Source organism: Neovison vison, chromosome 2 (assembly GCF_020171115.1).
Source record: "Neovison vison isolate M4711 chromosome 2, ASM_NN_V1, whole genome shotgun sequence".
NCBI classification, from domain to species: Eukaryota; Metazoa; Chordata; class Mammalia; order Carnivora; family Mustelidae; genus Neogale; species Neogale vison.
Genome location: NC_058092.1, coordinates 211,453,439 through 211,477,846, shown reverse-complemented (window position 1 = coordinate 211,477,846; position 24,408 = coordinate 211,453,439). Strand labels below are relative to the sequence as shown.

At 37.2% G+C, this 24,408-nt stretch overlaps 1 protein-coding gene across 1 annotated transcript in view; it reads left to right on the top strand.

Moving 5' to 3' along the window:
• HPSE2 (heparanase 2 (inactive)) overlaps positions 1–24,408 on the top strand; it is a 700,195-nt gene that overhangs the window by 4,450 nt on the left and 671,337 nt on the right. The window lies entirely within an intron of this gene.

Here is a 24,408-nt window from a genome sequence, read left to right as displayed (position 1 = left end):
AGAGGGTATAATGTTAATACATATGAATTTTCTTTGTGGGTAGGGGACATATTTCTTTCAAATAGTCAAGATGGGAATTGGTGGGTCCCCAGCTACTGAGGCAGTGTAGGTTGTATAAAAGAGGCATTGGTGTCCATTCTTGGAGAGTTATCTCTGCCCTGCTGTCCCTTTTCATAAGTGAGCCTCAGAGCTTACAGAGCTCAAAGACAGGTTCTTAGAGCTCCCTGGATTTTGTTTTATCTTGTCCTTGTAAATCAGCAAAATGAGGAAATTGTATGTATGTATTGTATGTATGTATATTCTGGGATTTCACTGAATGGGATTTTGGAGAGATGCTGGGATTTATCCCAAGGGTGACTGGGGAAAAAAAATTTTTTTTAAGTGCTAGAGTGGAGAAAGAGAGTGAGGCTGAGTCTTCTTCAGTTTAAAGTGTGAATGGACTTATAACATTTGCCGAAGTCTATAGGAGTATAAGGCTAGGTCTTTTTAGAGGTAAATGTCATTGCAGTAAAAATGTGGGTTGCAATAGATTTTGCTGTCACTCAGCATAAAATGCAGAAAGGTTAAGGATAATCCCGAACAGCAGTTCTGATGGTAATTTGACCGAGGGCCTTATAGCTCCCAGGGTCACTGTCAGCTCTGTGATCAGACATGCAAAGGGAGAATATTAATGGTTTTCCTAATGAAACAGCTCTTCTTCGAATCCATGTCAACTACTACTTCTATGGCTTGTGAAAAAATGTTTAAGAGCCCCAAGAACCGCTGGGGGGAGAAGGGGAGAAAGGACCATTATAAATGACAGGAATTGGTCTTTTTCTCCCAAACTTGTACCTAGGATTATATTACCAGTTCACTGAGAACATGAGATCCACTTAAAATGAAAGATACAATTTGTTTCCCTTTATAAAGGGAGAAAGTGGGCATCATGGGGAGGAAGGAAATTGGTAGAAGGCTGTGCCCCATAAAATTTCATGGAATTAAAAAAAAATCAGAAATGGAAAACATCTAAGAGGTCATCTTCGATCTTTCCACTACTTCAGGGGCCAGTACAGGATCATTCCATATGGAATCCTTTTCTAGTTTTGTCCAACCTGGTTTTAAATATCTCTAGGAATGTAGTTTTTACCACACTTGTGGGACAGAGTTCTGTCCCATAGGTTTTTGCCAGCATATTCTTATCTTGAATTCTCCTTTTATAAATATTCTCCAAATAGTTACGATTATTTCTTTTTTTTTTGCATTTTTTAAACATCTATCTCAAAATAATTTGTCTTTGGTGTGACAGCTTCAAAAAAAAAAAAAAGGTTTTTTCATAGCTGTTTTTTATCTAGACTACCTGGATTTAATTCTTTTAAAACTTTCTTTAAAGTCTGTACTTCCAGACACTAATCTGCTTTATTGCTTTTAGCTGAACTCCTTTTGATTTATGTCTCCCTGGTAATAAGATGCTCTGAACTATATCAGTATTTGAGGCCTTAGCAGAGTTAAAGAGAGTAGGAATGCCCTGTTTTTGCCCTTTGATGCTCACATATCCTTAAATCACCCATATTGTCTTTGTTCTTGATGTTGTATTACAGAATTTAAGGCAAAAATATTTTTGGTATAGTTTGAGCAATTTTGCAAACATTATACTTCAGTTGTCACTTTTCATCCAGTGATAATTATCATCACCATGATGAACATCTTAAACATAATTAGATCTTAGTAAATGGCCCTGTAATAGGCACTTGGGCACAAGCACCTTATTAAAAACAAGATGTATTGACTTAAACATAATACAGAGTAATAGCATACATTTTGAGTAATAAGATACACTTATTGGCACATTATGAAATTGAATGCTATAGTGAAGGGAATATGGAATTTGGACTTAGAAAGCCTGTATTGTAGGCCTTGCTCCATCATTTAGGATTATGTGGCCCTGGGCTTGCTGCTTCTCTATAGCATATAGATGATGATAATACCTGCTGTGCATTGCTTCTGTGAGGCTTTTAGGAAGTAATGTGTATAAAATACTTTGTCAGTTACAAAGCACTATGTAAAGGCTAAGGATCTTACATTTATTAAGAGCAATTTCAGAAAATTTGTAACATCTTATATTTTGAAGTGGGATTAAGAAGTGAATAAGATTCAGTGAGACAAGTTTATACAGAAGAAAGGAGATAGAATTAGGGAATTGTCTGAGAGGTTTAAGGGAATGTCGGGAGAATTGTCTTTAAGGAATGGAGATGCAAAACATAGGGTGGCTTACTTTTTTTGTGGTAATGAGAGAAGAAACATATCTTTAGTTTTCTTATATGCTAACAATGAAATGAACCAATAGTTCTAGCTTAGGTAAAATACAATATGGTTAATTCATATTGCTACTTTGATGTGATATGTTGTTGTTCCCCCCTGAATGAATAGTGCAATTAAGAAGGCATGTGGCTTCTATTTTCCACATACTTTTTAAGCTTTAGTGCAAACTGCATTTTCTCTTAACTTTCTAAAACCACACTTTCTGTATCACTTTAGGAGAGTCTCTGGTTACTCTTTTAATATAGTTATCTTTTCCACTCTACGCATTTCTATTCATATTCCACTCTAGGCAGGCATCTTGAATTTCATACAAACATGGTGATGGTGGAAGAAATAAAAATAGAATTGTTTTTCAAACCTTGGAATCTTACCGTTTGCCTTACCTTTTGTACACCATTTATTTTGCACATCAAAAGCCAACTTGATAGTTCTAAAATATCATATTCATTATATCACTCTTTTGCCCAGAAATTTCGATTATTTTTGGATTGCTTACAGGAAATGTCCAAGCTCCTCAACTTGGCATTCAAAGCCTTTCACACTTCAGTCTTGGCTTACAATTTTGTATCCTGTGTTTTCATATACTTTTTATTACAGTCCTACTTGATTTTCACTCTTTGTAAAGCACCGTCATTATCTCAACCCCTTACCTTTGTTCAGCCACATATCTCTGCTTTGAATGCCTTTCTTCTGGCTCTGTTCAAGTCTCACCCACTACCTAATTCCTGAAGGCCCATTGCAAATGCCCCTTATTTTCTCAAGGCCTTTCTTTCCTGAGCCTATGATTGCATGGTGATCTCTTCTTTCTCTGGTTTGTTGTAGCTTTTACTCTTTAGGTTGTTTCCGTCTGCCTTATTTTGTTTTTTAACTTTTAACACGTATGTGAAAAGTTTTCCTTTCTGTTAAATGTTTTACTTTTTAGAAAGCATATTTTCCGTAGGAAGGGACCATATCTAATTAGTGTTTATTCCAAAATGTCTAGCATTCTGTAGAGCTTCAGTAAATATTTTTGGATATTTATTGGCTTAACACTGTTAAATCTCTGGGAAAATGGAGGTGACTAATGAAGAAATGAATGAATTTGTATGTGAAGATTCTATTCATTTTTTACCTTCAATGCATAGTCTTAAAGTTCATTCTTAATGCTCATTTTAATGACAATTTCCATTATTTTAACCGTGTACTCTTTATCTTATGTAATCTAAGTCATCTTGGTTTCATGCTCTACATTTAAATTTATCACCTGGTTTAAAGCCTTGCACTGGACCCATTATTAATTATATATTGTATCTCTTTCTTCTTTGCCTTTATTCTTCCTTTTCCCTGTTAGCCTTACTTAGTTTCTATGCCTAGTTTTCTAATTCCTGATTTAATAGTGCTTTTTCACAAACTTCAGAAGTTTTTTTAATCTCTCTTGTCTTGAAGATTTTCTCTTCAGAGAGCTTCTGAAATACTAAAGCATGAATGCAAGTATACTTATAAACTCTAAGGCACTCTGCAACTATTATTACTATTCACCTTTCTTCAGGAAGTTTTCCAGTTTTAGTAGAGGTGAGGTAGTTAATTTTTCTTTCTTTCTATTTACATACCATCAGTCAAGACATAAGACACAAAAACAGCACAACCACCAAAAAACCTATTTGCCTTGAACTTACCTGCATTTTTGTTGTCTCATTTTATTTAAAATAAAAGGTTTTATAAAGATTCTTGAAATTTTGGGGCTCCTGGGTAGGTCAGTGGGTTAAAGCCTCTGCTTCTGCTCAGGTCATGATCCCAGGGTCTTGGGATCGAGCCCGCATTGGGACTCTCTGCTCAGCAGGGAACCTGCTTCCCCCCAACCCGCCTGCCTCTCTGCCTACTTGTGATCTCTGTCTGTCAAATAAATTAAAAAAATAATCGTTAATAAAAAAAAATAGGTTCTTGAAATTTAGTTACATTTGTAAGTATTTATTGATTACCTACCCTGTTTAGTTTCATGCTAGACAAAGAATGGCAGAATATCAAATAAATAAATGGTAGTGCTCCAAATCACCATTAGAACACAGTAATAATTGCTATAGGCAAGATCTAATCAGTGTTAAAATAAATAGGTGAGGAGTGCCTGGCTGGCTCAGTTGGTTGGGCATCCAATTCTTTGTTTCAGCTCATGTTGTGAACTTGGGGTCCTGGGATCAAGCCCCACATGGGGCTCAGTGCTCACAGGGGAGTCTGCTTGAGGATTCTCTCTCTCTCCCCTTGCTCACATTCTCTCTCTCTGAAATAAATAAATCTTAAAAAAAAATAGCTAAGACCTTAATGTAAAACGGATATTTGCATAGCCTCAAAGCATCTCTCTCATAATATTAATGAATTGCGGTGGTGGTTTCGGCTTTTGTCCACAAATTCTTTGATACTTCTCTTTCTAGGAGATAGAACTTGACTTTTGTCCTTTTAAGTGTAGGCTTCATTTAATGATTTGTTTCTAAAGAAGAGAATCTGTACAGGGGATAACACTAACCTTATAGAGGAGAAACTGACAGACTGCCATTACAGCAAAGTGATCAAGCTTAACATGAGCAGATAAATCATGTGGATAATCATGTATTCCCTGATGTGATGTGATGAGAAGGCACATCACCTTTTTGATATTCTTCGGAAGAATCCCTGACTCTCTGTAATTATGAGAAAACACTAGCCAAACCAAACTGAAAGACGTTCTACAGAATAACTGACCTGTGCCCTTAAAAGACACTGTCTCTGCTGTCAATGAACCAATAGCTTAATTAGTGAGATAACATTTATACTGATAAAACTTAAGAGTAACTCAGAGACAATATAGCAGGAAGTGCTAAGCGAAACAGTTTGCCAGGTGTAACAGGAAAAGTAGAGATGGATATGGGCCAGATTTAGGTAGGAGTTAGGTTGGGCCTTGTGAAAGAGGCCGACTTTGGAAAGGTAGTGACAAGAGGAGAGGACATTTAACTCAAGGGAAAGAGCATGAGGACAAAGCCTAAATATGTGTCTAGGTAGTAAGAAAACCATCCTGGTCACATAGAAGATACATGTTAAGAATTATCTTAGTTCATGTTGGCAGAGCTATGTTATATTTTTTAGAGGCCTATTTGTACATTTTTTTGTTAATTCAGAAATGTTTATAATTTAAAAACATAAAAAATAAAAGTGCGTGTTACAAATAATTATTTAGAGAGAAGCAAGGGAAGGGCAATGGGTGAGGGAGAGAGAATCCCCAAGCAGACTTCTCGTGCTCGATCTCATGACCTTGAGATCATGACTTGAGCAAAAATAAAAAATCAGACGCTCAACTGATTGAACCATCCAGGCATCCCATTAGAAATGATTCTAAGAAAAGCTCATGGTGCTAAAATTATGTCTAAATTGAGTTGTAAGAAGTTCTTTTTTTTTTTTTTAAGAATTTATTTATTCATTTGACAGAGAGAGATCACAAGTAGGCAGAGAGGCAGGCAGAGAGAGAGAAAAAGGAGGAAGCAGGCTCCCCGCTGAGCAGAGAGCCCGATGTGGGACTCGATCCCAGGACCCTGGGATCATGACCTGAGCGGAAGGCAGTGGCTTAACCCACTGAGCCACCCAGGCGCCCGAGTTGTAAGAAATTCTAATATGTTTTTGTTAGTTCCAAAATATGTAATTGAAGAAGGAAGTACATGTCTGAAGGAAAAGGTTATTTGGGTAAATCTAGATTACATTATGAGAATCTTGAATTTTAGCCATAGTAAATTGGTATTGTTCTGTAGGAAACTAGAGGCTGTTGTAAGTTCTCTTATTCTGTTGGAGAAGGGTAGGACATATGTTCAATATAGGCAGTGCCCCTTGCCCTCTCCCATTCTTCTTTTCAAAATTACTGCACACATTCACATAGTCTAGCTAAAGTACTTGATGAGGTTTGAGTTATGAAGCATGATTGAAAGAGAATTCAAAATTTAATAATTAATTTGGTTCTTTTCTATATAAAAGAAAGAAAAGGTTTTAAAACTTGTTTGATAAGTTTTGTTACCCTTCATACAGAATAAAAACAGTCAGTATTTTATAATGTACATTCACTCATGAATTTACTCATTGGGCAGACATCTAGTTCCTGTTTGACACTGAGGCTGAGAATATGAATGAGGTCGAGGTATTAATGTCAAATTTCATACTACTGACTTCTTACCACTTCAGCCAAAAGCAGTTTCTGGAGATTTTCAGGCCAAGGATAAACTTTCAATTTCATCATTTGATATTTATCGATTTGTCTGCCTGCAAATTTAGAAGGATTTGATTTAATTTAATATTTTATTAAAGTGTGTCAGGAATCACCTAAAGTTTTATGTATGTCTTATTCTGCTTTTTGAAAACAAAAGGATGCATTTTCTGTAACGTTTAAAACTTGGTATCCAAGACTTGATGTTATCTGCAGCTCATTGTACCTTGTGAATTTGAATAGGGTATCTCAAAAAGATATAGTTGTTCTGTCATTTAGTCATTGTGGCCATCTATAGAGTGCTGAAAGTGGTAGAGATCAGGAAACTATGGGGTCTGTTATGAGTAGAGGTGGCTTAATTAATTTCAGTGAATCAGAAAATCCAGCAAATAAACCTTATAATAACGACCGCATTTGTATAAATTTATCACCTGGTCATTGCGGCCACAGACAGTTGTGTATTCCTATACAACACAATTGTTCTACTATCGCCAATACCAAATATGATTATTTCCCTTGCCAAATGAGTTTAAATTCTCTCACTTGTTTTACCAAACCCTCCTGGTGGGATGGGTACCTCACAGAAGAAAAGAAACTTCTTTTGTGATTCCCTGGGCCTTATCAGGCCACCAGTCACATGGTCTGGGCTCCTGGAGTTAGGAGCCTCTTTTGAGAATCCTTCATCAAAGTGGATTAGATGGGGGCGCCTAGGTGGCTCAGTGGGTTAAAGCCTCTGTCTTCAGCTCAGGTCATGATCCCAGGGTCCTGGAATCGAGCCCTGCATTGGGCTCTCTGCTCAGCAGAGAAGCTCTGCTTCCTCCTCTCTCTCTCTCTGCCTGCCTCTCTGCCTACTTGTGATCTCTGTCAAATAAATAAATAAAATATTTTTAAAAAATGGATTATATGTTAAGAATCTTAGCTTCAGTGCTTCTTAGTGCCTTAATCAAGCTTTCAGTTGTCTCAGTCTGTGAGACAGTTGGATTGGGAACACTGAGGTAGGGGTGTGTGTGTGTGTGTATGTGTGTATAAGAGAGAATATATGAGCACGAGAGAATTTGGTGTGTTTTATTTCTTGCATTTGTCTGTGGATGGTGATGTAATCAGAGTAAATACAGATTTCTAGATTAGTGCCTAGTATTATACAAGGTATAGTTACCTTGTTGATCTCTGCTGTCCTTTGGTTTCATGATTTGATGGAGTGAAGTTCAGTTCTGTCAGTTTTCTTCACTTTAGTGTAGCAAAAAAAACAGTGTAATTTTGCACAATTTAATAACAGACTTTTTTTAAATAATAAACTTTTGATTATCAACTATATGCCAAGCTTAGTGTTAACTATTGGGGCACCAAGAGGCATAAAGCATAAACCTCAGTCTCAAACTACTTTGGTCTTTATATTTGTAGAATTTCACAATGATCTCCAGTATTATCTTTCTACTTCAGTCAGATTAATCTTTGTTTAGTCCTTCCATTTTGTTTATATCATCCACCTTGAACATTCATCCTCCCTCTTGAATTCAAAATTTTACTTGTCCTTCAAAGCTCTGCCTGTCTCCTCTCCTACTGAACCTTCTGCTAAGCCAATCCCCATCCACCCCTCCTCATTCTCTAAATTTTTCGGAGATTCTTCTCTGAATACTCGATCTAATTTAGTCCAAGTGTCCCAGAATTTATGCTTGATTGACTTAAGTGGACATAATTTTTGTCTCTAGGAATTTACAATCAAAACAGACTGGCATTGACACACATAAAAATCCTTACAGAGATCACACTGCATGGAACAGACACTTTAAATCAAGCAAAATATTTATGTTATTTAGAAACCTTAATACATGTGTTTTGCTTTTTATATGGCAAAGAATAAAGAGTAAAAAAAATATAAGCTGCATATAGAAAAGATGGGGTATATGTCTGGATCTATATGTTTGTATTGAGGATGTTGTATTGTTAGGGGTAAACAACTACCTTATTTTCACTTGCTCTGGAAAGGCAAAAATTCCTTGAAGGAAGGTGAGACTAGAAAGCTGGGAAAAGATAAATTGCTTAGATTTGGGACATAATTTCTGAAATAAGAATGGATGTTTTTCTGTAGCTTAATATTAGTCATAATGTAATAATAATATTACTTAACATTATAGAGTTAGAGAGTTATAGAGCCAAATACTATTTTAAGCAATTTACATGCATTGGTACATTTAATTCTTTTATCAATTCCATAAGAAAAGTTCTGTTTTCTCCACTTGACAAATGGGGGAAAAGACACAGAGTGGTTAAGTAACCTGTCCAAGACCACCTAGCTAATGAGTTGTAGAGCAGACACTCAATGACATCAGTCATTAAGCCTGCAGACTTAAATATCTTTTCAGACACAGAAGACATGCAAAAAATAATAAGAACAAGAGAGGATATAATCAAATGTTAAACCATGTAGAACAAGCTGTAAGGGCTATTGGAGCTGAGAGAAGGAATTAAATGAGAGTTTGAGTAGTCAGCGTATGTGCCTAGGAGGAGGGCTCCTGATCTGGCCTTAAGAGTATATAATAATAATGCTAGTAATAGCTACTGTTTGTTGACCTCTTACTGTATTTCCGTATGTTATCTCATTTAATTCTTAATCTGATGAGAAATAATGTGTGTGTGTGTGTGTGTGTGTGTGTGAAGAACCGAGACTCAGAAAAGACAGGTGACTTGCTGGGCCATAAAGATGGGCAGTTGGTAGAACCAGGATTAGAACTCAGTCCTGTTTTCTCTTTACCGTGCTTAGGTAGAAGGATCCCATCTTTGATTTATTCATTATTTTATTTATTCATCAATTCATCTTTCTGGCACTCAAAAGCCTTATATTAAGCCTGTGGAACATTAAAATTATCTGTGCCACGAGTTCAGTTCCTATGAGTTTAATGAAAGTCTTGTGGGACACTAAATAGTTGCTAAGTAAAACAACACAAGAATAATCACAGGGAAACACATGAACAACTCAAAGAGATGGTTGTCACATATGACACATTGAAGGAATAGAACAACAACTCATCTAATATGGAATAGAATTTACTAGTTTCTCTGGGAAGGAGGTATATTTGGAAGTGGATACATTGAAGAGAATAATAGAAATGTATCAACAGTATTATTGATACAGAGGAAATGGCAGAATATAAAGCAGAAAATTAAGTATATTTCAAAAGTTGTTAGAAAGTTATAAACAAATTCTTGGACAGTTTCAGAATTATCTTATTTTTTATTTATAAACAGAACCATGCTCAGCCTTGAGTTGTAAGCCCAGTGAAACCCTGTGAAGAGTAAAAGTAACAGATAAGGGTGAGGTTTCAAGAGAACCCTTCCTTTCTAACCTCCTTCCCTGTCTTTCTCTTTGAATTGAGATTTTTAAATTCAAGTGAAGAACACTTTTACACTTAAAATGAAGAAGCCAAGGAACATAGAGATTTATATATTCTGCACAAAGTCCCAGGGGTGATTTAAGAAACTCTGTTGTTAAGTGGCAGAGCTATGATTGGATCCAGGACACTCTCACTCTGAAGTTGGTTATTGTCACTGTCCCTATAGCATAACAGTACTATCTATGTTCCTTATTCTTCTACTGAGATAGCTTCAGAGGCCTTTCCACTAGGGGTTTCTATTAGTTTGAGTCTGATTTGGAAGTTTGAAAATGGGGCTATGTGAAAAGTATTACTATTTCTTTTGTGGCTGTTTCCATCTAGTTTGGTCACTTACCTCTTCATTCTGCCACCTCTCAGGGCTCTGGGTTCCATGTCTCTGTCCTCTCTCTGCCTGCTGCCTGACTAATCTTTCTGTCTACTATATGTCCAGGTAGAAACCTTCAGAGACCTCTCTTGTCTGCCTATTCAAGTTCTCACTCTCCTCTAGTTTTTCAAGGCCCTTGAGAGTCAGCTTCTCTCTTTGCCAACATTTCTAACCCTTGGGTACCCCATTCTATCATCTGTTTGCCCACTTTCTACCCATTTCTGAATTCTTCCTACGTTGCAAAGCCCTGATTACATTTGTCCTCCTTCTCTATGAATTCTTCACTATCTCAGCTCAAAGTGATTTAACTAATTCATATCCTCATGAATTCATCCAGTCTGAATTTCTCAGGCATTTATTATCTAAAAATCACTCTTTTGCTCTTTTCATATTCTGCCTTATCTTCTCATGTATCTTTTTGTATGTGTTCATGTAAACTTGGCTCTACCCTTAGATTATAGGTCACTGTGAGAGTAGTGTTTATATCAATTCTGTAGTTTCTACAACATCTAGTAAAATGTCTTTTGCATAGTAGCTCTTCAGCAAATACTTGTTGACTAATATTTGCCATTTATTTGGTAGCTTAATATACTAAAGGGAATAAGCTTTTTTCCATTCATTGTTTCTGCCTTTTTTTTTTAAAAAAAGATTTTATTTATTTCACAGACAGAGATAGGCAGAGAGGCAGGCAGAGAGAGAGAAGGAAGCAGGCTCCCCGCTGAGCAGAGAGCCTGACGCTGGGCTCCATCCCAGGACCCTGGGATCATGACCCGAGCCAAAGGCAGAGGCTTTAACCCACTGAGCCACCCAGGTGCCCCTGTTTCTGCCTTTTTAAAGAAACATATAGGATATTTCTGGTGAATGCTTAACTTCTTTGTTCATATTTTTACTTTTAAAGATTTATGCTTTTATTTATCTTATTAATTACCAATATAATGCATTCTCACTAGTATAAATTCAATAATATCAAATGATCCTCATTTCCACTCTGTAGTCATTCTTAATAGTCTAGCATGTATCTTTTCAGACCTTTTTCTTTGTATACAGATGTATATAAACTTTAAAATATATAGCTGGGATCATATTGTACAACTTGCTTATCTAAGTAATCTTTTAGTCAATAACTACAGTCTGTTTTTTAGTGAGTAAATAATCCATATATGGATGAGCTATAATTTAACCATTCTCTTTCTTTCATCGGTACTTTTCCCCAACAACTTCTGTTTGCTATTTGTCCATAGTTTCTAACAAAGCAGTGCTGTGGTATTGTATTTCCTTCTCCATACTGGAACTTGATCTAAATTATTCATTTTCCCCTAATGTCTTTTTAAACAACCTTATCCATTTTAATCCTTTTAGCTATAATACATTCTTTGAGTAAATGTCAGGAAAAAAAGTCACAGTAAAACTAATTCTGTGCATCAAAGTATGGCTTCCTTTAGTGAAATAAGTGCTTTGTGAAGTTTTGAATACAGATGGAAAGTGACACTCAAAATATTTTGAGTTTTTGTTCAAATATTATATGACTGTGTGATTTAAAAGAAACCTTAGCTGAGGATTTCCTGATTTTCTTTGAATGTCACTCATCTCATTAAAGCTGCTTTGTGAATTTGAATATAAGTCAGCCAAAGAAGTGAGATTTATGAAGACCTTGCATAATGTCTTGTTGGAAACAGGTAGCCATTTTTGAAGAGCTCCCTAATCATTTGTTTGCAGGAGAAAAATCATTATATTTTTACATTCATAATGTAAATGTAAATCATAATCATAAAGATGATAAAAACACCTCTGATCCTTACAGGGACTGTGTGTAGAGTAAGTTTAAGTTTTGTCATTTCCACTTTATAAGTAAGAAAACAGACTCAGAGAAGCTGTTCAAAGTAACATGGCTTTTAAGTGACAGAGCTGGTATTAGAATTCAGCACCTCTCCCTTCAAGCCTGACACTCTTAAATAAGTTATCACAGCTAAAGATAGTACTGTCACTCCACTTAGTGAGCCACGTGGGTACTTGTATTCTGCCGTGGTTGGGCCACTCTGAAGCAAATTCTCTGGGGGCTAGAATGGGTCTATGGCTTTTGTGAGGGGGTGTGTTTGCGTGAAGGTATGTGAGGTTCCAGTTTAGTCCTGGATTCTTCTTTCTTTTTGAACTGTTCTTCACTGACAAACTCTTGGACAGGCTATAGAATATCATTTTTGGAGATGTAGCACCTGAATTCTAGACTCCCTTGAGACCAGGTCCAAATCCAGGGTAAGTTTAGAACTAGCCCAGACAATGGGACTAGGGGACTTTGAGAGCACTCTGTAGAATGTCAATATCTCCGAGGAGACTTCCAACAAAGAATTTGAAAGCCTTTTAAAGGTAGACATTCATTAGCTATCGCAGTGCACTCAATGAAAGGGAGGAAGAGTCTGTTTCATTTACCCTGAAGAGCCCCATAGTAAGTAGGCAGAAGAGCTAGAAATAGAACATGAGTTTTTTGGTGATAATAGTCACTGAGCCATGAACAATTTAAAAAAAAACTTTGTAATCACCATTGAAATAAATCTTTACATATCTCTCAGTACCTTAGTAGGTATGCTGTTTTCATCTGGGTGTTTATTTCCTTGCAATTGTTAAAAAGCAAGATTGTGAATTATTTGCCTGGCCATTGTGAATCCCTATGGAAGAGTAGACTCAGGTTAAATCCAGTGAGATATAGATTCAAAAGGAACTCCAGGCTAGGCTTAGCCAAGTTAAAATCTATAGGTGAAACTAAACACGTAACCTAAAACCATTACACAAATAAATGCTGTTGTTTCATAGACCATTTGTAGAAGCAAACGAATGGCACCCCAGTCCAAAGGTCAGGATTTTCAACAACTTGCAGCAGAAAACTTACACTTATTAAATGTCTTCACTAGGGGTTTTTGTGTTACTAGATGACTGAGGTCTTTTGTTTCTTCTGTTTTCCTCATGGCAATAAAGTTGAAATTTAGCAAGCTTTCAAAATGAAATTTCTCGTAGAAGTTATAACCACAGGTTTTAAGTTTTCATCACCTATATATGGAACAGGATGATTGAAACCTGGGGTGGGGGAGGGGAAAAGAGAGTTGAGGACACATGTGGTGTGTATCAAGAATCAGTATAAATCAGGAAGGTGTGGTAAGGGGGATTTCCTGTGTTACAGAACTGTTGAAATAGTGCTCCCCACCCTCCCAACGATACATTCCAAGTGAAGGTGCTGACATTTTCTGACACCTTGCAGAGTTGGTTTGCCCGTTACCTGACACACTGTAGTTTCCTTGAAGCCTCAACCAACAGTCTGCTGCTAGGAAAAACTCATCCTGGAGATAATGCATTCTTTGGTTATGTCCTTTCTTTGGTGCCTCATGAGGTTTGCCAGGTACCTGCCTGTAGAACATTTGAGCCTCTTCTTTTTGAATCCCTTCTCCAGGACAATTCATTTTTCAGGTTTCCAGGTATGATGATAGTATCTACCAATTTTTGAGTATTGACACATTCTAAGCACTGGGCCAAAAGCTTTTCAAAGATGATCAGATTTTTTTCCTCACAGCACCATGAAGCAGGTACTCTTAACTGTCCCATTTGATAGAAGCCTAGAGATGTTAGTCAGTGGTTCTCAATTCTGGCTGCAGATTAAAATTAGCTAGAGGAGCTTTAAAAAATACTGGCCTCTAGACTAATTAAATCAATCCCTGGGGTGGGACTGAGGCATTGATTTTTTTTTTTTTTTTTTTTTTGAGGCATTGATTTTTAAAAATCTTCTCAGGCGCTTGTAAAGTGCACACCATGGTAAGAACCTCTGGGTGAAGTGACTTGCCTAAGGTACCCCGCCTGGTCTGCTGTGGAGTTCAAATCTAGATAGTCTGACACTAGAGTCCGGATATAGCCAGCTCTACTGTAGTGATGCCTGAATCCTAACATGCATGCAAGTCATCTGGGGATCTGCTTATAAATGAGATTCTACATTTCTAACCAACTCCTAGGTCTTGCCCATGCTGCTGGTTTGGGAACCATAGTTAGAGTAGCAAGGCTTTGCTGCTAGTTACTAATATTAGTGCCTATGGGAGCCAGAAGGGAAAGATATTCACTGAAAGGCAGCAGCAGAATAAGGAGCTGGGAAGGGCTTCTCATCCATTTTACTTTAGTGATGATGGCAGAGATCATGGGCTGATTATATAAACTTTTCATTGTTTTCCTAGGGCTAACTAAACTGTTTCAGAATATTTCCCTGTTCTCGAGAGCCCTTGGGTCTTCAAGTCTATGACAAAACTGGTTGTTGAGGCATTTTAATCTGTTAGTAGGAATATGGGGGTGTAATTGCAAAGTTGGTCAGTTTTTAAAACCCCTTTCTCCTTTTTAAGAAGACTGAAACAGGAGTTTAGATAGATGAGAAGTTACAAGAAATCCTTGAATTAGCAGTAAAATGTTCATTCAATAAACATTTACTAAGTACCTGTTATATACCAGTATTGCAATATGCTCTCTCAAAGGATACAAAAATGAATGGGATATAGTTCTTCCCCTGATAGAACTTATACTTAGTAGGAAAAATTGATAATGATGTGAAGAAATATTGATAACAGATAATGATATGTAGAAAGATAAAAGACAAATTACAGAGGAAGAAGCAGTAAACTTTACCTGAAGTACCTGGGGACAAGTTCAGAGGTGTCACTAGACAAATTACTGTTGTTATTTCTGATTGTTGTAAATGTTTATTAGAGTTTAGGTTATTAGACCATTGCTGAGGTTTCTTAAGTTTCTGTATTATAGAATGGTTTTATAATTTTGAGGTAAAGGATCCAGGTAATTCTCATCAATAGTATGCATAAAAATTGAGATTAAAAGAATTTTTTTTCCTGGAAACAGTATCAGTAACATCATCAACCTACACTACATATTGAATTCTTCCAAGGTACTATAAGCATTGTCTCATCTAATCTTTTTATTTTATTTTCATTTAATCTTTTTAAGAATCCACTTTCATCGAGATATAATTTGCATTCAATATGATTCACATAACATTTGGCTTTTAGTATATTCACAGGGTTGTGCAACCATCACCACAGTCAATTTTATTTTTATTATTATTATTATTTTTTACCACAATCAATTTTAAAGAACATTTTTATCACTCCAAAAGGAAACCTCGCACTGCTTTGTTATCTCCCCCAGATACCTCCCTTGTCCATTTGAGGCAGTCACTAATATACCTTCTGTCTCTATGGTTTGTCTATTCTGGATATTTCATATGAATGGAATTATACAATATGCCTTTCTTTGGGACTGATTTCTTAACTTAGCATAGTGTTTTCAAGATTTATCTTTATTGTAGCTATGTTAGTACTTCGTATCTTGATATCACCGAATAATGTCCCACTGTATGGATATATCACATTTTGTTTATTCCTAAAAGAATGTTTCTTTTAGGTTTTGAGTAGAATGAAGGCTTTTTGATGGAATGCCAACTGTCTTTTTTTTTTTTTTAATATTTCTCACTTTCCCTTTGGTCTTACTGTTGTAGACCTTCTTCTAAAATGGTAATGTCTTAATTAGTGTCAGTGCCCTAATTTGTTTGAAAGGAAGAGGATAAACAGTTGTTGATCACCTGCTTTCTGCAAGGAACTTTATGACATATCTCATTTAACCCTCACAACCACCTTACTAGGCAGATTTTTCAGATAATAATCATTTAAAGATGAGGAAACTGAGTTCAGAGAGATTAAATATCTTGTCAAGTTTACACTTAGGTCTTGATAGAGTCAGAAATGATGATTCTGAAATCTATGTTTTTTCAACAGTATATGGCTCGTCCCAATCCATTTTAGAATCTGGTAATATCTAGTTGATGGTCAAAATAGTAGATAGTATTGATAGTAGATGGTCAAAAATGTGTTGAATTACTTGTGTTGAATTCTTGTTTTTAACATACTCTTAGAATATTTTAAAGCCAGAGAGGGACTAATGACCTTCTTACTATAAACTAATGATGCCTAAGGACTAACTCCACACTTCATCCTAGAGTAAACTTCTGTCCTTTGTATCTCTGCCTTTGAATGTATGTTGTGTTTTAAAAATCACTGTATTTTAGTGGATCTGACCATAGTATGTGCTCAATAATATTTGTTGAAAGAATAATGAATTGGTTTGGTTGTGGTGGTCTGGAATCCATTAAAATGGAAAACAAGTCTCTACTTCATGTAACTTGAGGGTAGTTGTCTTTCTAAGGGTTGTTTCTAGATCTGCATTTGCAATCAGCATTAACCAAGAGAGCCCTGAAGTCTATAGAGAATATAGAAGTCTAATGTATTTAAATATTCACATGCAGAAGATAGAGGTCTGAGGAGCTGCAGCTTGCAAGTGAAGAAGGAACTCTTACATCTTGAGAGTCTTGCTGTCTTAGAGCTAGCTTGTTTATTCAAAAGGAAAAAAATATGGGAAAAAAACTAAAAACGGACAAAAGCTAAATAGACAACTTTTAGTAATTGGATATGAGGAGAGAATAGAATTCCTGGATTCTTTTCCCAGCCTGGCAGCTGATTTTCTCCACTACTTCCAGCCGCTGGCTTTCTCTCACAGTGATCTCATTTGCTGTACTAGTTTAGAAGAGGGCTGTAGTGAGGGCCTGGAAATGAGCATTGTGAAACCTTGATGACACTAGTAGGCCAGTGCATTACCACCATGGAGACCAGTGTCATGATCATCTAATGACAGTCTTTGTTTATTGGAAGTTGGAGGACTCTGGAAATAACTGTGAGCATAGACTGAGAAGTAAATTTTTTTTTCCATTTAATTTATTTTATTTTATTTTTCAGTGATCCATAATTCATTGTTTATGCACCACACGCAGTTCTCCATGCAATACCTGCCCTTCCCTAATACCCACCACCGGGCCCAACCTCCAAACCCCCTCCCCTCCAAAACCCCAGAAACTCTTGTTTCTGAGTCCACAGTCTCTCATGGTTTATCTCCCCCTCTGATTTACCCCAGCTCACTTCTCCTCTCCATCTCCCAGTGTCCCCCATGTTATTCCTTATGCTCCACAAGTAAGTGAAACCATATGATTGACTCTGCTTGACTTATTTCACTTAGCATAATCTCTTCCAGTCCTATCCATGTTGATAAAAAGTTGGGTATTCATCCTTTCTGATGGAGGCATAATACCCCATAGTGTATACGGACCACATCTTCCTTATCCATTCATCTGTTGAAGGGCATCTTGGTTCTTTCTAGTTTGGTGACTATGGCCATTGCTGCTATTAACATTGGGGTACAGATGGCCCTTCTTTTCACTACATCAGTATCTTTGGGGTAAATACCTAGTAGTGCAATAGCAGCGTCACAGGATAGCTCTATTTTTAATTTTTTAAGGAAACTCTACACTGTTTTCCAAAGTGGCTGCACCAACTTGCATTCCTACCAACAGTGTAAGAGGGTTCCTCTTTGGGACGCCTGGGTGGCTCAGTTGGTTGGACGACTGCCTTCGGCTCAGGGCGTGATCCTGGAGTCCCGGGATCGAGTCCCACATCAGGCTCCCAGCTCCATGGGGAGTCTGCTTCGCTCTCTGACCTTCTCCTCGCTCATGCTCTCTCTCACTGTCTCTCTCTCTCAAATAAATAAATAAAAAAAAAAATCTTTATAAAAAAAAAAAAAAAAAAAAAAGAGGGTTCCTCTTTCTCTACATCCTCTTCAACACATGTTATTTACTGTCTTGTTTATTTTGGCCATTCTAACTGGTGTAAGGTGGTATCTCAATGTGGTTTTGATTTGAATGTCTCGGATGGCCAGTGATGATGAACATTTTTTCATGTGTCTGTTAGCCATTTGTATGTCTTCATTGGAGAAGTGTCTGTTCACATCTTCTGCGCATTTTTTGACGTGATTATCTGTTTTGTGTGTGTTCAGTTTGAGGAGTTCTTTATAGATCTTGGATATCAGCCCTTTGTCTGTAGTGTCATTTGCAAATATCTTCTCCCATTCCATGGGTTGCTTCTTTGTTTTGTTGACTGTTTCCTTTGGTGTGCAGAAACTTTTGATCTTGATGAAGTCCCAAAAGTTAATTTTTGCTTTTGTTTCCTTTGCCTTTGGAGATGTATTTTGAAAGAAGTTGCTATGGCCAGTGTCAAAGAGTTTATTGCCTATGTTCTCCTGTAGGATTTTGGTAGATTCCTGCCTCATGTTGAGGTCTTTTCTCCATTTTGAGTTTATCTTTGTTTATAGTGTAAGAGAATGGTTGAGTTTCATTGTTCTATATATAGCTGTCCAATTTTCCCAGCACCACTTATTGAAGAGACTATTTTCCATGGTGTATTTTTTCCTGCTTGTCAAATATTGTTTGACCATAGAGTTGAAGGTGTATATCTGGGCACTCTACTCTGTTCCACTGGTCCAAGTGTCTACTATCAATGAGATCCAGTCTAATTTAAATACTCTAACAGCTAGAGTAACTGAGGCAGAAGATAGAATTAATGATCTAGTGGACAAACTGATAGAGAAAAAGGATCAGGAGGAGGCATGGAAGAAACAAATTAGAAGCCATGAAAACAAAATTAGGGAAATAAGTGACACCATGAGACATTCCAACGTCAGAATTACTGGGATCCATGAGGGGGTGGAGAAAGAGAGATGACTAGAAGATATAGTTGAACAGATTCTGGATGAAAATGTTCCCAGTCTGGGAAATGGAACCAGTGTTTGTGTCCTAGAGGTAGAAAGAACACACCCCTGGGGCACCTGGGTGGCTCAGTGGGGTAAGCCTCTGCCTTCAGCTTGGATCATGATCTCGGGGTCCTGGGATCAAGCCCCACAACGGGCTTTCTGCTCAGCGGGGAGCCTGCTTTCCCCTCTCTGTCTGCCTGCCTCTCTGCCTACTTGTGTTCTCTCTGTCAGATAAATAAATAAAATTAAAGAAAAAAAGAGAACCCCCCTCCAGATCAACGAATCTAGAAAGACCTCGAGGCACTTGATTGTTCAACTGACGAATCACAATTTTAGATAAGAGCTTCTGAAGACAGCTAGGGGGAAGAGATTCCTTATGTACAGAGGAAGGCCCATCATAATAACATCAGACCTGTCCACAGAAACCTGGCAAGCTAGAAAGGGATGGCAAGACATATTCAGGTCACTAAATGAGAAGAACGTGCAGCCAAGAATACTTTATCTAGCAAAGTTACATTCAAAATGGATGGAGAGATAAAGAGCTTCCAAGACTGGTACAGTTTAAAAGAGTGTGTGACCACCAAGCCGGCACTAAAAGAAATATTAAGGGGGGGTCTATAAAAGAAGAAAGAACCCAAGAGTGACATAGAACAGAAATTCACAGAGACAATATATAGAAACAAGGACTTCACAGACAACACGATGTCAATAAAAACGTATCTTTCAGGGTACCTGGGTGGCTCAGTCATTAGGTATCTGCCTTGGGCTCAGGTCATGATCCCAGGGTCCTGGGATCAAGCCCCATATCGGGCTCCCTGCTCAGTGGGGAACCTGCTTCTCTCTCTCCCTCTGCCTGCTGTTCTTGCTGCTTGTGCTTGCTCTATCTCTGACAAATTAAATAAATAAGATTTTTAAAAAAGTATCTTTCAATAATCACTCTTAACATGAATGGCCTAAATGATCCCATAAAATGGCACAGGGTTGGGCTCCTGGGTGGCTCAGTGGGTTAAGCCTCTGCTTAGGCTCAGGTCATGATCTCAGGGTCTTGGGATCGAAGCCTGCATTGGGTTCTCTGCTCAGCAGGGAGCCTGCTTCCCCCTCCTCTCTCTGCTTGCCTCTCTACTTGTGATCTCTCTCTGTGTCAAATAAATAAATAAATAAATAAATAAATAAATCCTAACCCCCCCCCCACAAAAATCTATTAAAATATAAACAAACAAAGTGGCCCAGGGTTGCAGATTGGATAAAACAACAGCACCCATCCATATGTTGTCTACAAGAGACCCATTTGGAGCCTAAGGATACATCCAGACTGAAAGTGAAGAGATGGAGAAGCATCTTCCATGCCAATGGGCCTCAAAAGATGGTGTAGCGATTCTCATATCAGATAAATTAGATTTTAAACTAAAGAGTGTAGTCAGAGATAAAGAAGGACACTGCATCATTCTTAAAGGGTCTATCCACCAAGAAGATATAACAATTGTAAATAATTAATCCTCCAGTACGGGAGCAGCCAAATATATAAGACAACTGTTAATGGAGATAAAGAGTCACACTGAGGGGCGCCTGGGTGACTCAGTGGTTAAGCCGCTGCCTTCAGCTCAGGTCATGATCTCAGAGTCCTGGGATCGAGTCCCGCATCGGGCTCTCTGCTCAGCAGGGAGCCTGCTTCCCTCTCTCTCTCTGCCTGCCTCTCTGCCTGCTTGTGATCTCTGTCTGTCAAATAAATGAATAAAATCTTAAAAAAAAAAAAGTCACACTGATATGAATACATTTATATTAGGGGATCTTAACATGCCACTCTCAGTAATAGATCATCCAAGCAGAAAATCAATAAAGAAACAAGAGCATGAATGACACATTAGACCAGACGGACCTCATAGATATATGAGAAGTAAAATTTTTTAGGAATTAAGAAACATAGGCTGGGTTTTGTTTTATGCATATATTGACCTTTGATTCCTTTTCTAGGGTTTTTAGTCTTAGGAGTATTTGGAAATGAAAGTATACTCTTCATCTTTTGTTTATTTATTTCAAAAACTACTTAATGTTTGGTCATTGATAAACTAAAGATAATGATCCTGTGTCATTGGGCAAGTCCCATTTCCAATATACAAAAGCCATTTGGGAACAGGTTGTAAAAGGATTTCCTTGAGAGGTGAAGTTGAATTGGAGTTTAGGATCAGATTGTGGAAGACTATCTGATAGCAAACTTGAGAGTTAAGTAAAGGGTTTGGATTTTATCCTTTAGATAACAGAGAATCAAGGAAGGACTGTAACTAGGAAAATTATGTGTGATATTTTAGGGAGATTTATCTCATTGTTCCTCACAGGACAGAACAGAAGCAGTGGTAGATGCCTAGCTGCAGAGGCAGCAGTGAGAGGCTAGTGAAGATATCCAGAAGTGAGATGAGAAAAGATTACATTAATGAAGCAGCAGTGGGAAAGAAAAAAATAGGGAGTCATTACAGAGGAAAAATTGACAGGACGTGGTAATTGATTTGATATGGGTAGTATCCTTTGCAATTAATTTGTGTTCCAGTTCAAACATGAAAGGGAGAGGGTTTTTCTTTTTCTTTCTTTCTTGTTCTTGTTTTTTTTTTTTTTTTTTCTGAGATTCACTGGGATCAAAGAATGCTATAAACTGAGGGATTACTAGTATTGGCATGAGTCAAACTTAATTTTTCATTTTTTAAAGATTTTATGTAGTTGACAGAGAAATAGCAAGAGAGGGGACACAAGCAGGAAGAGTGGGAGAGGGAGAAGCAGGCTTCCCGCTGAGCAGGGAGCTGGATGGGGGACTAGATGCCTGTACCTTGGGATCATGACCTGAGCTGAAGGCAAAAGCTTAACCCACTGAGCCACCCAGGTGCCTCAATTTTTAAAAAATTAGTGAGTGCCAGGTTTTTGGCTCTGTGAGTTCAACTGGAAATAATCCCTCATTTTTTTATTTATTTGTTCATTTATTCATTCATTCATTCAGCCTGATTCCCCTCCCCAAAGGCAAATAAAGCCAAATTGAATAGTTGAGGATTGAGTTAAAAAAGTGTTTTCCAAATAGTAGTACATGGACAAAAAACACTTATATTTCTGCCTTTCTCAGATATTTGTGAAATATCTGTGTGAAAGATAAGTATGAATCTAGTTAACATATAGGGGAAATTTTTTTTCCTGTAGCTAATCTGCACTTTAAACCTGCCCTGTTGCGCTATAGTTACATGTTTTTGCTTATAAATAGGTAGCAGGTGCGTGAGTGGGTGGCCTAGTTCTTTTCCTCCTCATCCTACTGCTCATTCTCCTCCTCCTCCTTCTTCTATGGCTGTTTGTTACTAATGACTTTTATTAAACCCTTAATGAATCAGACATGATATCCACATCATACCTACTATTTTACTTAATTTTCATAACCATCTTATGAGGTATAGGTAACATTTTTATTATGGCATACTGAGGAAACTCAGGCTTAGTGATGTTTAACTTCGCAAGATTTTACAGCTAGTAAGTGGCAGAACTAGGACAGGGATTCAGATCACTTTGACCCTAAAGCTCTATCATATCTAGTAAAATATTTCCAAGTACAAATCCAGCAGATACGTGGGGAGCATCAGTATCAAACCTAAAAATGACAATAGCAATATTTTTGTAACTCTTAAAGAATTTTTGACACCAGTTTTAGGTGCCTATTACTTTGCTACATACTGAACATGTATTAATTAAGTCAGTGATTAATAGTAATGAGTCAGTATTTGCTCAGGTAGGATTTTTTTAAATTATGGCAAAAAACACATAACATAAAATTGACCACTTTACAACTAAAAATGCATTCAGTAAATTTGCAGGATACAAAATCAACACAGCAGTTGTATTTCTATATACTAACAACAAACTGTCCAAAAGGAAATAAAAAAACCCATTTATAGTAGCATTAAAGAGAATAAAATACTTAGGAATAAAGTTGACTAAAAAAGGAAAGACTGGGGGCGCCTGGGTGGCTCAGTGGGTTAAGCTGCTGCCTTCGGCTCAGATCATGATCTCAGGGTCCTGGGATCGAGTCCCACATCGGGCTCTCTGCTCAGCAGCGAGCCTGCTTCCCTTCCTCTCTCTCTCTGCCTACTTGTGATCTCTCTCTCTCTCTCTCTCTGTCAAATAAATAAATCTTAAAAAAAAGGGGGAAAGACTGAAAAACATAAAACAGTGAAAGAAATTGAAGAAGACATAAATAAGTGGGAAGACATCCTGTGGGAAGACTTACTACCCAAAGTGATCTAGAGATTGGATGTAATCCCTATCAAATCCCAATGGTACTTTGATACTTATTTCTATACTGAAATAGATAAAATAGTCCTAAACTTCATTTGGAACCACAAGAGACCCCAAATAGCCAAAATCATCTTGAGAAAGAAAAACAAAACTGGAAGCATCACACGTCCTGACTTCAAAATATATTATATTTCCTTTAGGTAGTTTAATTTGTTGACATACAATTTTTCATTATATTCTTTCACATTTATTTGTATTTCTATGGTGCTGGTTGCTATTTTTCCCCTTTCATTTGTAATTTTGTTTATTTGAGCCCTTTATCTTTTTTCTTTTTCTTTCTCTCTCTCTTTTTTTTTTTTTTTTTTTGATGAGTCCAGCTAGAGGTTTATCACTTTTGTTGACCTTTCCAAAGAGCTAGCTTCTCATTTCATTGACTGGTTCTGCTGTTTTTTTTAGTTTCCATATCACTTACTTCTGCTCTAATTTTTATTATTTCCTTCCTTTTGCTGGTTTTGGGTTTTGTTTGTTGTTCTTTTTTTTTAAGCTCCTTTAGGTATAAGGTTAGCTTGTTTGAGATTTTTTTTTGCTTCTTGAGGTATACCTGTATTGCTAAATGATTTCCCTTTAGAACTGCTTTTGCTGCATCCCAAAGGTTTTCTACTATTGTGTTTTCATTTTTGTTTGTTTCCCTGCACTTTTTGAGTTTTTTGACTTCTTAGTGGACTAAATAATGAGAGGTCATCATTTAGTAGCATGTTATTTCACCTCCCTGTATTTGTGGTCTTTTCAGATATTTTTTTTGTGGCTGATTTCTAGTTTTTTAATGTTGTGGTCAGAAAAGATGCATGAAATGACTTCAGAGGAGATGAGTGCAAGGATACGTGAAATAGGTGATTGGGATTAAGGAGGGAACTTGTGCTGAGCATGGGGTGATATGTGGAATTATTGAATCACACTGTATTGGACACCTGAAACTAATATAACACTGTATGTTAACTATACTGGAAGTAAAATAAAATATGCATCACAAAGCTACCGTAATTAAAACAGTATGGTACTGGCATAAAGACGGGCACATAGACCAGTGGAACAGAGCAGAGTTCGCAGAAATAAATGCAAGCATATATAATAAACTGATCTTCAAAAGGGGTGCCAAGAATACACAATAGGGAAAGGCCAGTCTCTTTAGCAAGTGGTACTGGGAAAACTGGGTATCCACTGGATATCCATATGCA